Genomic DNA, 11,750 nt, shown 5'->3' on the forward strand with positions numbered 1-11,750 from the left:
GAAATAGGTAAAAGTGACAGTACACACTGCTATGAAGCTACCTTTGGTTAAAATTTAAAACTTCAAATAAACTTTAAAAATTGGGAATTAGAAACATACATGTAAATTCTCTGTTTGTATTCTACCTATTTTTGGTTTGTTTACTTGTTGTTATTGTTGTCTACTGTATTAAAACATAAGACAAACCTGTTTAATCTCTCCTGATTTTTCCATACAGAACAGCAAGATGAGTTCAGGAGAAATCCCACTTACCAACAGACACTACACACTCTCAAACCCAAAGCCCTAGTTGCTCGTATTTATTTCGCAAACTGATTAGCAAACACTGGCTTGTTGAAGTCTAGACCCAGGGATCATTTTCATATACATGGCTCATTGGTTTTATGAGTTCTTGGTGACTATAAAGATCTTGAATTCCTTTGCAAACAGCAAAAACAGATTTCCTCTTTGTAGGGTACCACAGTTTACACCAAAGGCTTTGGTGAGATGTTATTAGTCTGTGCCTATGGGTAACTAAAGGCCACCACTCCACTGACATGAAGAGAATCAGGCATTTATAAAAGTAGAAAGAAAATTAGAAAGAGAATATTTTAAAGAAAAGGACACATGATTTGAACCTGGTCAATCTTGGAAATGACTGTTTGATAATGAATTGCCTGACTGATAAAGATACAACACTAATGAAACAGCAAATATATTTTAAAGGATAGAAATATGTTTTATTTCTATATGCATATTTTCTGACTTATATTAAAAAGGATATTGTTAAGAATAACGTACAACAATTCTATAGGACGTCAGAGTTTGAGAAGCCTCTTTTCTTCCAAGCCCCTTTTTGAAATCTACCTCTACCCTGCAAGGCACACAAGGCAGGCTCCGGTGTGATTTGCCTGCAAATCAAATAGAAGGGTAACCAGAGTTAAAATGGGATCCTTCTGAAATAACACATTATAAAATGAGCTGATAGCCCACTGATGCAGGATTTGCAAAGGAAATGTTTGAGAAATATATCTGCAATGCTTAGTCCAACATCCCCTCTGAAAAACTCTGAGGTTGAAGCGACCCTGAAGAAAGGATGTCTTTGCCTGGAATGCTAAGCATTACCACCACCCCCCCTACACACACTTCATGAAGGAAGGAATGGGGATGGATCCCTTTACCTGTGGGGGGCTTCAGAATGACAGCTTAGAGAGCTCAATCTTCTGTCTAAAGGCCAGACTGGGACTGGCTCCAAGCCTTGAGAAAGCCACCAGAGAGGTGGTGAAGGGCCAGTGACCCAGAGAGTAGAAGCAGGAGACATGGCTGTGTGGGAAATGCCTGGGTTTCAGGTTTCCCTTGGGTTCCATATGGACCCTGTAGAAAGTTACCAGAATATATCATGATATGCAAAGCTCTGCCCAGGAAGTCCTCGTGGGAACCGCACAGCAAGACAACCCCATGAAAGGCTGAACATTGATATCTGGAGTTGTAAGTGGCTGATTTGAAGGGGCAGCAACTGTATTAAGAGAACAGTAGTTGATACTCAGTATGAGTAACAAGCGTCCACCAAACCCAGAGGAAAATACCGGATCATGACCCATCAAGCGGTACCTTCCTCACTCCCTAACTCTCCCCCATAAACCCCTAGATGCTCTAGAGCAGACTAAGGGCAGGGATTGGGGAAGGACAAACAGCACAGATGGGAAACAGAGAAGACCACCACAGCCCCCACCTTCAGCTGCAGGCGTCCCTGCTTGAGGTACTATTAGGTGGGGGCAGGGGGAACGCTGCAGTAGAAAATGAAATTCAAAGTATCAAAAATTCGAAATATCTAGTGGCTCCCCCATAAAAGCTCGACTGCCCAACAACTGGAGATTACATTTCATGACATACCCGGTGATACCTGAATCTGGGACTCTTGGGCTGGGACAGGGCAACCCCGCAAGTCCATCATGGAGAATCAAATCTGGGATGAAAGGAAGAGCGATCAACAGAAGCGGTTCCAGCTTTGCTCTTCAGAGCCTCCCCCCCGCAACTATGGAAAAAGACATACAAAGCACTTAACAAATCTCCTGAGCTAGCCCTTTGCCTAAAGGCCAGTCCTTCCTCAGAGGCTTCCCTGCTCTCAGTCAGGCTCCCTTCTCTCCAGTGGGGGAGGAGGGCGTGGATCTGCCCGGAAGTGACCAGGTGAGCAGCTACTCCAAGGTCTACCCACTGAGAGTCCCCAAAGTTCACCTCATATGTAAGTTTACAATATGGAGAGAAGAAACTTGAAGAATGTACTTCCGTTATGGGACGGAGTGTGTAAGGACCTGGAAAGTCAGTAGATTTTAAATCAAGTCAAGAAAGTCGGGATGACCCACAATTGCCTTCTTTTGATACCTTCACCTGATTCCCCTTGAATTTCATTGTTTTACAATACCTAAAGCTGTTTCTTTTGAACCCATCCCTCACTGGCTAGGTGCCTTCTCTATAAAGACACTGGGGTTTTTGTTGTTATTATTATTATTAATTTTTTTTAAAGCATCTAGGGTCCCTGGATGGCTCAGTTGGTTAAGCATCTGCCTTTGGCTCAGGTCATGATCCCAGAGTCCTGGGATCGAGCCCTATATCAGGTTCCCTGCTCTGCGGGGAGTCTGTTTCTCCCTCTGCCCCTCCCTCTGCTTGTGCTCAGGTACTCCCTCTCTCTCTCTCAAATAAATGAAATCTTTTTTAAAAAATAAATAAATGTAAAAAGCATCTAAAGGGAGTCATAGCTCCTAGCTCCAGCTTCAACCCTGGCACCACTATGCCACATTACTTTGTGAGCAACTTCCTCTGTCCGTGGCTCTCTCTCAGTTTTCTGTCCATAAAATCAGAGCACTGAATGAGATGACCTCTAAGACTGTCTTGCTCTGACGTCGTATAGCACAGACGGAGTCTGGAAGGATTTAAATATTGCTAAAATATATAGAATCAAGCAACCCTTGAATTTTAGAGCGTCTTGTCACCTTTGCAAAATTCGTTCACAGCCATTAGTTGGTTTGTATCTGCACTTCTGATGACAAGTCATTGGTGTCATTAGCTAATAAGCTAATAAGCTAATGACACCAATGCCTTAAGGAAGAATCAGACTCAGGGAAGGTAAATGAACTATCTGGGGTCACAGACATAGCAAGAGGGCTTGGACCGGGAGCTAGGCATCTTGATTCCCAGCCTGGTCCTCATTCCTTGCCCTACAAGTTCTGGCATTTTCAGCTAATAACAACACAGACAGTTCCTGGGAACCAGTCAGGGCCCCTTCTCACTAATGTCAGGTAACAACATTACGCTGGTCTTTCTCAAAGTTCCAGTGGCTGGTCTAAGTGGGCTCTTCCCAGAGGGTCTTGTGAACCTCAAGTAACCTTTCCAAGTTTCTTTCAGTAACTCTGACCATTTGGATAGAAAACAAATCCATACACAGAGGAATTTGAAGTGTTATTTTAACTTTGTATACCACACATAAAAAGTTACCCTTTAACTTGAATTTTTGAATGTAAGTTGGGGAAAAGAAAAGATTTGGGCACATGTTCTCCAGGTGAATGCGCTAGGGCCTGAAGTTTAATTCCAGAACCCGAAACCGAACTCCAGAACCACCCTTTCCCTAACCCCTCCCCCCTGTCTACACAGCCAAGCCCCCACTCCCCACCCCTTCACTGTAGCTCACCAGACACCTGGAAGGTTCCAGACCTTCTCTAGGCAGGTATGAGCTTAAAGCAAGGAATTTGTCCCAAACACTCGGAATTTCCTCCCAACTTATTCTTTATCCTGTTCACTAAAAGAAAGAATTGTTATTGCATTGTTAAAAGGAAATAAAAATCAAGGATATACTGTCATTACAAGAGCATAGAAGAGTCTCATGACCCAAAGTAGACATGTAGACACACACACACACTCACACACACACACACACACACACACACCACACACACACACACACAAATGGTAATGAACATAAATTACTCAAGAGTTATTTGGAATGTCAGAATGTTAATTTGTATTCAATATCTGCTGATGAATAAGTATAAGTTTTAAAGATTCCTATCAAAATCAGTTCTTTGAGAAATAATCAATATATGGTGAAAAGTCACTTATGGAAAAGTGTTCACTCCTTGACAATGTGTATGTCCTTACATTTCTTTCCTTACATACACAGATTCAACTCTGATTTTTATTCATTAAACTTTTACATCAAACATAAAATAACTGGCTAAAACCACATAAAAAGAGAGGGGAATTATACAGAAGCATTAATAAGACCATGTTTCCTAAACTTTGATTAATAAAAACTTACCTGAGGATTCCAAAACACGTCATCACAACCAGGTCCATGAGCTCCCTGCTCAGAATTCACATCTACTTTGCCTCATCCTAGAACCCTGACTTCTAGGGGGAGGGGAGGGAAGAAAAGTCAGCTGAAAAAAAGAAAAACCTAGAAATAAATGCAGGTCTTCCAAGAGCTCTGACAACCACCCCCCCCCACCTGCACCAAGTAACCCTTGGATGGTCTGAAAATGGCACTGATAACATTAGATAATTCTATCAGTACTCAGTTCCCAAAATTTGCCACTGCAACAAGAGGGAGTGTTATTGGCAAGTGAACAGTACCCTGCAGGGCTGAGGGTGTACCCTGCTCAATGTCAGACTTTTCAGCTGAGTGGACAATCTAGTGTAACAGTGGGATGCTGGGAGCAGGGACACTGGACGCCAAAGCTCTCCTGGTCCTGTTGGTAACTTCATTTCCCAAACGTTCATAATTAAACAGCTTTTATTGAAGTAATCAGCATGAGCTCCTTAGCTTTGTTTTTGCAACCGGTATCGTGTTTATGGAGCCAAATATTGGAGACTTTGATACTGAATACCTCCTCGGATGTGTTAACGTTGGCAAGCTCTCTAGATTCTGAAGATGCCGGGCTGCCTCAGCACAGCCTTCCCTCCACCCTCTAGCTCATCAGCCCCCCCAGACCACAGAGCTGCAGCTCCCCTGTAAGACTCCCTTTCAATATTTCTCCTGAAAGTCCCAGGGAATGGTGAGCAATTGAAACAGGGTGAAACCTGATCTCAAAGTGTCTGTCGGACCAGAAGTTTTCAAAGAAAACATTTCTTAAATCTTGTGTTCACTGCTATTTCAGCAGGCCAATTAGATTGGATGGGACTTGGGGGGAGCTGTCGCCAGTCACTGCAGCAGGAATAGCAAACAAGACTTAAAGCAAATAAACTAGCCCAAAGCTGGCATCCCAGGGGCCCCTAGCCAATGACCTCCTTCATTCCCCAGTTGGATGGCCAGCCCACCCTCTGGGACCAAGAGCCAAACTACAGGTTAATCAGATGAGACATTAGTTAACAGCCTCGATTACTAGAAAGTAATTAATCAGGGAAAGTCTCCAAACAGGAGGAGAATAAATAAACAGGCAGGCACATGCAGTCCCATTTTGGCCCTAGATAAGGCTGCCATCCAGGTGTCCTGCTGGGGTAGAGCCCATCTGTCTTGTTCAGTTCCTCTCTGGAAATGTGGTGACATTTCTCACATCTGCCTAGAAAATGCAAAGCCAAGAGGCCCCAAATGGGAAGATGATGAAGGACTTTGGAAAAACTATTTGAGGAAAGGCTCCCAAGGGGGGTTTATGGTAAGCCCTACCCCACCCTGAACATCCTTTTGTGTTGTATTTAAACGGCCTCATTTCAAAAATCTCAAAAAGAAGTCTCTGCACAAGTCTTCAAACTCCTAACCATTTGGAGAAAACCAAGGTTCCAGGTGGTATTTTGGGGTCTGTGCTAAGAAGCCCATTGGTTTATTAGCCCCTCAAGACTATATCCAACCTCCGAGATTCTCAGTATAAGTTACAAAGGATTCAGAGCATCAGAAATTACTGGTTCCATCTTCAACCTTGATTTGGGGGTGAGGAAGATTGGAATGATGGGAAGAAAACGTAGCTAATGCCAGTATCACCCATTGGTCCAACTCGACCTGACATATCACATCAAATAGGGTCATTCATCTGTGCTGTGTCTTTTCCTTCTGGAGGAACAAAAAATGTCAGCAACTAGAGAATGCGCATAATGTAAATATGGCTGTGTTAGCTCAGTGTCAGAGAAAACACACCCAAACGTAAGTCAGCACAAGACATCCTCGGCTCAGAGGACCGGCGCAATGATTTTAACCTAATGACCCCCTCTTAACCAGCTCTACAGCAAATCACAATTAAATAAATACTACTTAATAGCAGAGATTTGTTTTGCAGCCAGACTATTCGTGGAGAGAGAAAGAGAAGGTTGGATGTGTCATTTCATTTTTAATTATAAAATTAGTTTCCAAATATTAGTATGAATTCAACCCCAAGCTAAATTTACAAAATGCTGCAAAGATGAGTTATAGACATTCTGGAACAGAACAGAGAAGCAGGAGATGGGAGGGTGTGGAGGGATACCCAAAACTGAGGGGGCTTGGTCTTGTTGTCTTAATCTAGAGTGGAGTGCAGTGGCTTTCCTTCAGCCCAATGATTAGGAATGTTTGACCAGAGCTGGATAAAATCATGACGTAAGCACCAGCGAATGAGTGAAAAATGCAGCCACCTATGTTGCTATGGAAAACTGCATGACTAGGTATCAGGAGCACCAAATTCAAGGCCTAGCTCTGTCACTGTCTGGGGCACTGGGAAGGAATTTGCTGGAGTGGAGGAGGGAGAGTTATCAAAGCTTATGCCAGACGCTGAGAGATCACGAAAGCTCTTACGAACCCAGTGACAGGTCAGCCTTCCCTAGAGAAGGCATGCAGGCAGAACCTACACCTGCCTTCCCTCAACAGCTCATCTCCCCCCTCCCTCCTACCCTGCCTCCCTTCCCTTCCTTTCCCTTCCCTTCCCTTCCCTTCCCTTCCTTGGAAAGTCTCCCCCTCCTTGTTCTTTCCTGTCTGGTTATTTAGCTCTGATATTTTGGATGTAATAGATTTTTTTTTTCATATAGGTTCCAACATACAGGTGACTTGATGGAGGCTTTGTGACCACCAAGAGAATACAATGACATGTTTATCTTGCCCTCCACAGATCTTTACCACCTCAAAAACTTGATTATGTCCCTGGGAATATTGGGGTTCAGTTGAAAGCCAAGTCCTGCAAAAGCTTTTCCTCTTAGAGCCTCAAATGATCCCTAAAAATTGAGAGTTTCTGGAAATAGCTACAAGTTCATCTTCTTTGGTTGTGTGCCATTACTGAGATCAAAAAAGGTATTTGAGGATGTAGAGAAAGGGGAACCCTCTTGCCCCGCTGGTGGGAATGAAAACAGGTACAGCCACTCTGGAGAAGAGTATAGAGCTTCCTCAAATTAAAAAAAAAAAAAAAAAAAAATAGAACTACTTACCATCCAGCAATTGCACTACTAGGTATTCACCCAAAAGACACAAACACACAGATTCAAGGAGGTACGTGCACCCCAGTGTCTACAGCAGCATTATCAATAAAAGCCAAACTATGGAGAGAGTCCAAATGTCCATCCACTGAAGAAGATGTGATATTTTATATAATATATATATGTATATGTGTATACACACACACCACACACACACACACACACATATATACACAATGGAATATTACTCAGCCATCAAAAAGAATGAAATCTTGACATTTGCAATGACACAGATGGAGCTAGAGTGTATTATGTTAAGTGAAATAAGTCAGAGAAAGACAAATACCATGTGATTTCACTCATATGTAGAATTTAAGAAATATAACACATAGGAAAAAAAGAAAAAAGACAGATGCACATATGGAAGAGGGAAGAGAGAGAAGGAAACACTAAAAGAGACTCGTCATGATAGAGAACAAACTGAGGGTTGATGGAGGGAGGTCAGTGGGGATGGGCTAGATGGGCCATGGGCGTTAAGGAGGCACTTGCCGTGTTGCGCACTGAGTGTTGTATGTGGATGTGATGAATCACTGAATTCTAGTCCTGAAACCAATATGGCGCTGTATGTTAACTAGCTAGAATTTAAATAACATTTTAAAGAAAAAAAGTAAATAAAAGCAGAATACCAAGCTAAAAGTTAAAAAAAAAAAAGAAGAAGAAGAAGAAGAAGCACTCCTGCTGCTGGTAAGCCCACAGCCTTTCACTGGGGCACTGCAAAGCCCAAGAGATGGTAACCATCACTTGGGAGCACAGCCTCCCCCAAAATCAACTCCTCAAAATTCACTGCTTAGTCATTCATTGATTATATCATGAGAGATCCTTGTCCAAGTCTTTGTGAGAGCAGGTGCCACATTCTCTGCATCACAATACCCAGAATGAGACAGGAACATAGCAGTTGTCATTTCTTTCACATTTGCCAAGTAGCTTCCAGGGCCCAGAGAGACACTCTGCTTGCAGAAGATGCACAAAAATGAAACTTAGCACCTCTTACAAAGAAGCTAATAAAGGAGAGAAATACACAAGGGATGATTAGAATCCTGAATGGCACATCTAAGGCTAGATGTAGCTGAACTCATGTCATGTGTAGCCAAAGGGTGTGTATTTCTTTCCCTTAATCCGAGTCAAATGATCTCCAAGTCTTGTTGGTCTCTAGAAAATCACTCACTAAAGCAAAACTTCAGCCAAAGGCTCTTGCTGCTGGCTGCATTAACAGGAGTTCGAAGTCCAGACTGGGGAAGACAGCCGTAAATCACCCCCATGGAGTCCGTTTGCAGAGGGACCCTGACAGATATGCACATATTCGGGGTGGAAAGAACAAGATGGCGAGGAACCTCAAGGCCATGACTGCGAGGACCTGGTCGAAAGAGAGCTCAGGAGGCTCAGCTAGGCCGCGAAGCCACAGAAGACTCCTGAGGAATCGGGGAGGGCCTCAGGGAGGAGAATACGTAGTGTTCACGCAGGCGGCCCACAGGCCTGCACCTGTGGTCTGTGTGAGCAGAGCCTCGTGGAGCAGGGCAGGACACAGCCGTGAAGTCGCACCAGCCGTCCTGCGCTCATCTCCCCGGCCCTGTGCCCAGAAGAGCAGCTTCTTGAGAAGTGTTTGATGAATAAGACATCCTACGATCTACAAATGGGTGAAAACCCGCCTGTGAGAAATACGGAGCCGGTCTGCATCATTTCAGTTGTTGCCCAAGATGGCAGGAAAAGGCCAATGGACGCAAGAGCGAGAGGGAGGCAAAATGTTTTTCAAGCTTTGAAGAACTTTCTGGGAAGCAGACTACTCTAACATGAAAGGGATGGCGGGGGAGTGGGGGGCCGCTGGGAGCGCCCTCTCACAGGCCTTCAGGGTTTGGGGTGAATATTCCATTCTTAGAAGAGGAAGTGGAGGGCGGCCTGCCTTTGGGTCACGATAAAGAGCAAACCATGTGAGCAGACCACTGGGAGCTCTAAAGCGGGGCAGGAGGCAGCCCAAACGGGACTGAGGAGTGACATTTCTATTCGGCTCCAGAAATTTTAAAAAATTATTTCTTGTCAAATCAAAATGTTTCTAAGCAACTCAGGTCAGAGAAGGCCACGCTTATCACATGGATTTGCTCGGCAAGCAGAAGGGCCTACAATGCTGTCCGACTGCATTCTACACATAGAGGAAGAACTACCCCATCCACGCCTCCTAATCTGATGAATCCTTGTCATAAATTCTGCCCAGGCAGTCAGCGGGGCGGCTGTGCTGGCACTGGGCTGAGGGGAGGGGCGGCTTTACGAGGGCTAGAGGAGACAGCAGGCCGCCAAGCCCTCTGTGAGAAGCTAGTAAATCAGCAGTCAGGGGGAGCTCTGGGAAGAAGCAGCAGAGGCCAGGGGCCCAGAGCCCAGGTGACATGGACAGGAGCAGAGAACGTTCTGGTCTACTTGTAGCAGTGGGACCCTGGGGACACGGTGGGGAGGGCACAGTAAAGCGTGACTCAACAACCCCTGAGCTTCCGGCCCACCCTGCTTCCAGTCAGTAAGCCCATGCCGGAGGCTGGGAATCCAGGGCCAGCGACAGAAGGACCCCTGCCAAAGAGTAGCTCACATTCCAGAAAGGACACCCAGTCAGGGAGGAAAGAGCTTCCGTTTGTCTGCTTGAGCAGCCCTGACAGAATACCATGTACTGGGTGGCGGAAACAACAGGTCTGAAGGCAGGACGTCTCAGATCAAGATCCCACAAGGTCCGTTTCTGATAAGGTTCTTGGGGAGCGGGGAGCTAAGCTACTCAATGCAGTTGCCGCCACAGCACCCAGTCTGTGTGGCCAACATGGACACCAACATGGACACCATGTGACCCACATGGACACCAACCCCTCATGCAATAGTGTGCCCTGAGACGCAGCAGCCCAGTCACCTGCAAATGTGAGCTCCCGCTAGGCTGTCCCTAATGGCCCTTGTGAGCAACAGTCCCCCTGCCCCCCAGGGTCTGCCTTCTGTGCCCCATAAAGAGGAGTCCTGTACCCTGTTCTTCTGCTTTGAACTGACCAGTCCAGCCCTAGCCTGGAACAACGCGTTCCAGCCACACACCCTCGCTCTCTCTCTCTCTCTCTGTCTGCACTCTGCCTTGACCTCCCCATGTGGCCCCTCAAGGCATGCCAGTTTCTTCCTTCAGGACCTGGAAGTAATAACTCCTCTTTCTCAGTCTCTCTTGTGATCCACTGCTGAGCTGAGGGCCACCATCCAGCACCCTGGGCTCCACTTAACAAATGTTCATTTAATGCGGTGCTTATTTACTGTACCCTCATGTGGCAGAGAGGGAGTAAGCTCCCTAGTCTCTTCCGCAGCACGAAAGACCCAGTGCCAATGGCTGGCACTGAGACTCCAGGCCCAACCTCCATCTACTCAGTACTCAGGACCCTCCACAGTCTTCTCCAACCCACCTTCCAGTCTCTCCCACAACACTCCCCAGGAGGCACACTGGGCTCCAGTCAAATGGACTGAGGGGACTTTCCCAGTGAAATGAGCTCAAACTATATCTTCTTTTCATGTCCTTATTCTTGTTGTGGGAATCTTAGTGCCCGGGTTTGAAACTCTCCTTTCCTACTTATTAGTACTGTGAGTCCTAAGACTCATGTAACCTTTCTGAGCATCCATTCTTCCAGAGGTGTCATTTAAACAGTGGGAGTACTTACCTCAGTGGCATATTGTAAAAAATAAAATAACGGACCTATTTAGCACAAAATCTGGCATATTTGCTGCCATTTGCCTACAAGACTCCCAAAGCCAGGATCTCTTTTCAGAAGCCAGTTCCTGACACACAGGACTTCAGGGCCCACCACTGACCACTAGAGCCTGCCCCCTTGCTCTGCTCTCAGAAACTAATACACATTTTAGTCTCTGGGCACTTTGTTTTCTCCACCCCCAAACCACTCCCTGATGGAGACGTCTCACAAGGACCATATATTTCTCATCTCTGTGTCCTCTCTACACTGAGCGCAAGAGAATGTGCTTAGATCTGAACTGGACTGATGTCTAGATATTGTTAGGCTATGAGGGGTTCGTAGAACAACACCAAGACCCCCCCTACCCAACATGCCATGTCCACACTCCCTTCTATGCATGGGGGGGGTTTTTGCTCCTGCCAACTGTCTCTAATGACTGGACCAGAAGAGGGCATAGACCCAATGGAAGCATGATAACAAAATAGCCAGTCACACACGAGCTAAGACAACCAGATTCTCTGTTAAGAACATTGTTGGAAATAAGAATAAATTCAGGCAAAGATGGAGGTACAAATGAAAGGAGTCTGAAAGCCCTGATGTCAAGATAGAGATGTTGAGTGGAATTCAGAGTTGGAGCCACAGGAGATGACATCATGTGAAAGT

General features: G+C 45.4%; 1 long non-coding RNA gene across 1 annotated transcript; it reads right to left on the bottom strand.

Annotated features, from left to right (window-relative positions):
- Window positions 1-784: 784 nt before the first annotated feature.
- LOC309871141 lies at window positions 785-2,003 on the bottom strand. Its single transcript, XR_014315058.1, has 3 exons — window positions 1,873-2,003; window positions 1,161-1,495; window positions 785-890 (listed from the first exon to the last, which is right to left on the bottom strand). It is a non-coding gene; the product is annotated as an uncharacterized lncRNA (long non-coding RNA).
- Between the last annotated feature and the right edge of the window lie 9,747 nt (window positions 2,004-11,750).

Source organism: Mustela nivalis (assembly GCF_964662115.1).
Source record: "Mustela nivalis genome assembly, chromosome: 8".
Taxonomy (NCBI): domain Eukaryota; kingdom Metazoa; phylum Chordata; class Mammalia; order Carnivora; family Mustelidae; genus Mustela; species Mustela nivalis.